At 61.4% G+C, this 6,000-nt stretch overlaps 1 protein-coding gene across 1 annotated transcript in view; it reads left to right on the top strand.

The window, feature by feature from the left end:
* Positions 1–1,884: 1,884 nt before the first annotated feature.
* Positions 1,885–6,000, top strand: part of ZBTB46 (zinc finger and BTB domain containing 46) — a 33,354-nt gene continuing 29,238 nt past the window's right edge. The window contains exon 1 of the mRNA XM_090286674.1: positions 1,885–2,030. The gene's annotated coding sequence lies outside the window, so the exon portion shown is untranslated. The remainder of the gene's footprint in view (positions 2,031–6,000) is intronic.

The raw sequence follows: 6,000 nt of genomic DNA, 5'->3' as shown, positions 1-6,000 counted from the left end.
TCCTGAGCACCACTGTGCGCTCTGACCAAGGCAGCGGGGGAACGGATGCGACATCCCAGTAAGACTGTTCTCCCTGGAGAGAGAGAAAGAGAGAGAGAGAGAGAGAGAGAGAGAGGGAGAGCCCCTCTCAGGAGACTCTCTGAGGGAGGCAGGTGGACATCAGCAGCCAGGTCCTTCTGGGTTGTGGGGGTCTCCAAGTCGTCTCAGTCTCCCTGGCCTCCTTTCCTCTGAGGCTACATATGTGCCCTAGTTAGGCCGGTGGGGGTTACTGCAGAGAGACCTCTGTTCCTTCACAGGAGGAGGCAAGTGACCCTCCTGGAGGTCTAGAGGCAGCCATGTGCCAGGGTGGCGGTGCCCCCTCCCAGAGGTTTAGGAAACTTGGGCCTGTTGTCCCAGACAACAAGGATGTGACCGACAGGGTCCTCCAGAAGAAAGGCCTGCAAGGGCTCCTGGGCTGGCAGTGCTCGTCCGCACAGCCATTGCCAGGCACCGCCCGCTGGCCAGCCTTGAGGGAGTGTCCCAGCCTTTCATCGCTGGCTGCCAGACCCACGTTCGCCCTTGTTCCCTCAAGGAGAATTCCACCCCCACCCCCACCCCGACCTGCCCTCTCCCCGCAGCCGAGTGAATGCCTCCTTACACATCCTGAGAAAGCATCCATAATGGCCCGCCGCCTCCCACCTCCCGAGGAATTCCGCGGCGCTGGGCCCGAAGGGAGGCAGAGCGCAGACGGCTCGCGGCGCCTCCCCATTGGAGGGCCCGGTCTTGCTCGACTCCCCTGCGCGGCTGGCCAGCCACAGGCTCACCTCCCTTCCCACCGCGGCGCCCGGGAGAGGAAGCGAGGTGGCCTTTGCCCCCGCATAGGCCAGCCAGAAATGCGGGGCCACGATTCCCATTACGCCGGCCCGAGGGCTCGAAGACAGCGCGGGGGAGAAGGGACGCCCGGGGCCCATCGCGGGTAGCGCAATTCGTGATCGGTGATGGCCTGTTGGGGGTGCGGGGCCCCGTAACCCCACCAGGCCGACGAAGCGGCGGGAAAGATCACTGCGAGTGGCCGCCCGTGCTCCTAAGTTCGCCAAACCCAAGCCCCAGTGACACGCCCTGTGGTGTGCCCCGCTCCCCTAGGGGCGCCTCTCCCTGAGTGGGCCCAGGTGCCCCGATGGCGCGGGCGCGAGGTGTCCAAGCTCCCGACTGCTCAAGGGCGCAGGGCCGTGGGAGCACTTTTTCAGTGCACACGTTGCACAGCGCCCGGCCCGCAGAGCCGCCTGGGCACGGGGGAAGTCTTGAAGTTTTCGAGACGCGCGCCGCGCCACTGCGCGTCGGTGCTGGGGACAGCCTGTGGCCCTTAGACCCGCGCGCCCCCGAAGAACTGGCGTCTGGGCAAGGCCGGGGTGCTCAGTCGGTCAGAGGCTGGGTGCCCTCGCCCTGACCCGAGTCTCCCGTCAGGGGAGTCTCCGTTGTTTTGCCCTGAGGAAAGGGGAGCCGGTGCCTGAAGACCCCACGCCGCACCGCCCCCGCCGCCCACCCACCCCCCGCCTGTCCTGGAGAGGGGGCTTCCCACAATGCCCAGCGACCTCCAGCCCGCACTTCCGCTGTCCGGCCGCCCACAGGGAGGCCGGAGGAGGACAGACCCCCGCCGCGCCCCCTCCCGCTCCGCTGCGCGGAGTCGGGGGCCAAGCAAGAAGCGGGGCGCGCGGCCCGGCCGGCGGGGGGCGGGGCCCGGGGCGGTGGCCGCAGCCGGGGCGCGGCGCGGGCCAATCAGCAGCGGCGGGAGCGCGCCGGGGGCGGGGTCGGGGTCCGCAGGCGGGGCGCGCGCGCGCGGGCGGCGGGGGCCGCGGGGTTGAAGCGGGCACGGGTGCGCGCGCCGGCCTGACGGACGGACGCACAGACAGACGGACGGAGCAGCTGAGGCGAGCGCGCATCTCAGACCCGCCCGGACGCAGCGCTCGCCTGGCGGCCGTGGCGGCGGCGATCACCGGCTCCGGTCCGGCGGCCGCAGCGCCCGCCCTCGCCCGCGCCCCATGGGGTCACAGGTAAGCAGCGCCGGCTCATTGTCCGTGCGGCCAGCCGGCGCATCGCAGCGGGACCGGGCTGGGGCCAGATCGGGGCCGCTCCGAGCTGGGGCCGCTCCGAGCTGGGGCGCGCCACCGTCGCCTGCCGCCCAGCGCCCGCCGCGCCCCACCCCGCGGGGGCGCCCTCTCAGCGGCGATCCTAAGCGCCCCGGCTGCGGCTCCGAGGTCGCCGGTAGCGACCCTGGCCCGACCCTGCCAGTCCCCAAGCTCGGTGTCTCGGGGCAGGGCGGGCGGGGGCGGTGCGGGGTCCCGGCGGAGGAGCTGCTCGTGGAGGCGGCAGTGGTGGGACTGCCTCGAGCCCCTCGCCCGGGGCGCCTGCTGCCGCTGCCGCCGCGGTCCCTCCCCCGTCACCTCCGAAAGGGGAATTTTCCAGCTGGTAATTTCTGCTGCGTCAACGCCCGGCCCCAGGAGACAGCCCGGGGGCGTCCTGGCGCCCCTCACCCGCGCCTCCCCGCGCGCCCCCCGCCCGTGCCTCCGAGCCGCACCCGGACCCGCCCGAGCTGAGTTTGCCAAGAGTCGGAACTGCGGGAGGTGGGTGCGGGCGGGTCCCTGCGCTCTGCCGTGCCTTGGGGGTCATTGTCTCCCCCTGAAGCCGGGCACTGGCCTCGTCTCCATTTTAATTACCGGCTGAATCTGCGCGCAGGGGCCTCGGGGCCGAGCGGCTGGAGGAGCTGGAAGGGACGAGGCGCGCAGAGCGGCAAGGGGCGCGCCGAGCGGACGCGGCGCGCAGAGATCGGGGTCCGTGGCGAGCCGTGTCTTTGTTTCTCTGTAAACAGACATGTCAATTTCACAGGGTAGCGCAAGTCAATATCTGACAACTAAATCCCGAGGGCAAATGGGGGATTTTCTGCGCCAGGAGGAGGGCTCTGGCTAGTGGGGGTACCCCCAGCCCCATTAACAAATTCATTGTGTGTAGGTTTAACGGACCATGCACAATAGAGCTGGACCAAAGCAAGGAGCCTGGGTAAAAACCAAACGGGGCGAAGAACAGATATTTTCGGAGACTGAGGAAATATAAACAAAAGAAAGTTTGACTGAGATTCTTAGCGAATTTCCTCCTGCTTTCCCTGGCAGAATCTCAGCGACGCATTTGCCCCGCATTACAGTGACAAGATTGTTACCAGCATTGTTTAAAGAAATGCTAATTAAGCAACATGTCTAGCAAAGGCTGGGCACAGACACCTGTGTGCCCAGTACTCAGGCGCAAGTTGATTGTATCAGTTGTAGAATCTTTCATATTAGATTTATTATCAAAGGTAACTTCCCTTTTGGGTAACAGACTGTGTATTCTCTATCGTTGGCCTGCCTGCAACCTGAGCAATAATATTTCCACTCTGCGGGAGTGGAAAATGGTTTGTTCATCAGAAGGACACTTACGGATGGCTTTTTCACGTGAATAATGAAGTAAACAATGTTATGTGATCAAAGTACAATTCTTCCATTGGGTGTATTTTCTGATAGTTTTAGACATTTTGAACTGAAACTTGGGGACGCCCTGTTATTCTAGAAACGATTACATGAACGGCAGGCATACTTAGGCACGAGTTACCGCAGATTGAAGGAGGAACTTAAATCAGTCATTGTCTTCACACCCCTCACTGAAGGGAAAAGAGAAGGGGGGTTACCGTGAGAGCTCTCTGGGGAGTGGTGGAAGGGGCTCCTGTCAGGCTATGAAGAAACCTCAAACCCAGCCTTTCCTGGACGCCAGCGTCAGAGCACCAGCCAGGGAAGCCTCGTCGTGGCATGACGGATGTCAGGGTTTGTTTGGGTTAGATGGGGACACTTCTGTTCTGGTGTAGCTGTTCTCAGACCTCGGTCCCTGTGCTTGTGGTGTTCAGGACTGGCTGGCCGTTGGCTGCCGGCTCTGTCTTCACTCCGCTACCCTGGGTCAGGGTGACCCCTTGCCCCCGGGACACCCCATGCTTCTCGGTCACACATTAGCACCGAAAGGCTGAGGCAAACAAGGACCCAGAGGAAATACCTTGAGGCGCGACAGCCTTTTATTGCTGGGTGATGTATTATTTACAAACACGTTAAGCTGAATTAAATTTTAACAGAGTGAACTTTCCAGCATTGTCCTTCTGTGGGGTTTTTCAAATTAAGGGAAATTGGGCCATTCTGTCCCTGTGGTCTGTGTTTCTGGGACGGCTGTGCGGCACTCCAGCTTTGTTCTCAACCAGAGGTCTGAGACCATCCACCCCGCAGGAGCTAGGAGACCCACTTAGTGCACGGTGCTTAGAAAGTCCCGTGAGCCATGAACTGGCTCTCGCTCCTTGCTTTGCAGGTACTTGGCGCTCAGGTGCCCTCTTGGCTGCTCTCAATGTGACAGGAGAGTTGTAGAAATCATTGGCCCTCTTGTCCCCACACCCAGTGTCTCAGGGGTCCCCTGTTTTGGGGGTTTATGCCCCTGGCCAACTCATGTGCGCAGAAAAATGCAGGCTTTTTCTCCTCTCTGACTTAGCCTACTTTACCCTGAGGTCAGCTGCGTGATGGTAGATCACCAAAACTTCCCTGTGAATGTCCCCTTCTCCGGAAAAAAAGAGATTCTTGTTGCTGCAAGTTGGCTTCAGCGGCCTGGCTCCCAAGAACGCGCACACCATGGAACATCTTGCTTGGTTGTCTTGTCCTCACCCTGGGTCCCCTGTCCTCTGCTCTCACTGCGGCTTTGGGGCTGAGGTCGTGGCAGTACTGATGTTGCCCCCTTCCTGCCATCCTGGCTTCAATGCTGTGTCCCTCTCAGGTGCACGTCAGGCTGGCTCTCCCGCTGTTAGTGAAGGAAGAACAGGCCTGGGTGTTGTCTGTTCCAGTGAAGACGGAAGACACGGCAGCCCACTCAAGTCTGACCTCAGTGTGTGACTTGTATGACGTTTTCTGTTCCATGTCTGTCAACTCTGCCTCTTAACACTTATTTAGAGTTAAACATTACTAAGCATTTCTAAACATCATTCTCTGGATTTAAAAAATCGCTAACCTGGGTGTTTTAGAACAGAAAGTCGTCAGACAGTGTTGGTGTGTTTTCCAGCTGCGTTTACAGAGCTTTTCTGCTTTGACAGATGCGTGTTCTGGGCCAGGTCAGAGACACTGCCGGGGTTTCTTGCTCATGACAACTCTTTGGCCTTTTCCAGCCGTGAAGCAGCCTGTGGACCAGGGTGGGGACAGAGTTCCTGCAGAGGGCTGGGGTTCCGTTGGGATGGCGGGGCACAGGAACCACCGCCGTGACCTGGTATGGGTGACAAGAGCTCAGAGGACGGAGTGCAGACCCCAGGGAAGACACGGGGTAACCCGAGCCTCCCACAGGGAAAGGGTGTCTCCCCTCTTCCCGCCCAGCGCGGGACCCCGTGTCTGCCCCTGGAGCAGATTGTGGGCCAGTGCGAGGGCGGGACCCCAACCGGGCGGCGTTTGGGGGCTGACTGGCTGCGGGGTGGACAAGATGGAACCATTGCAGCTTCAAGCTCTGGCTTCCAAAGCTCCTGTCCCGCCATGCTCGGGCGTGGACCCCGCTTTGTCCTTTTGGAAAAGTGGCCCTTTTCCTGGCCTTCACCACTCGCTCAGGGGGGCCAGGTGTGCTGTCCCCTCTCCGTCTCCCTGTGCCTTTCAGCAGGTGGCATCTCTGTCCTTCCCACCTGCCCACAGAACGGAAGGGATCCATGTACATGAGTCGTGATTGGCTCTAAAGTGTTTTTATTTAGGTCAGATTTGGGCAGCATGGCCTGCTGCTCGGGACACAGGTTCTTTTTGTTTGTAAGACATTTCTGTCTCCCTCCTCGCTTCGTCTCTCTGCTTCCATATGATTGCACCTGCCGCGTGGACAGCGAGGTCCCTGGACGGAGCAGACCTGCGCACGGGGCCCTGGCACGCCTTCTTTCTCTACGGAGCAGAGAGCAGGCACCCGCACCTTGGGCTACCCACAGAGGGGTCAAGGTTCTCACGT

This window comes from Furipterus horrens, unplaced genomic scaffold (assembly GCF_987537825.1).
Source record: "Furipterus horrens unplaced genomic scaffold, mFurHor1.1.pri manual_scaffold_8, whole genome shotgun sequence".
Lineage (NCBI taxonomy): Eukaryota > Metazoa > Chordata > Mammalia > Chiroptera > Furipteridae > Furipterus > Furipterus horrens.
The sequence above is the reverse complement of the archived record's forward strand: the minus strand, read 5'-3'. Positions and strand labels throughout refer to the sequence as shown.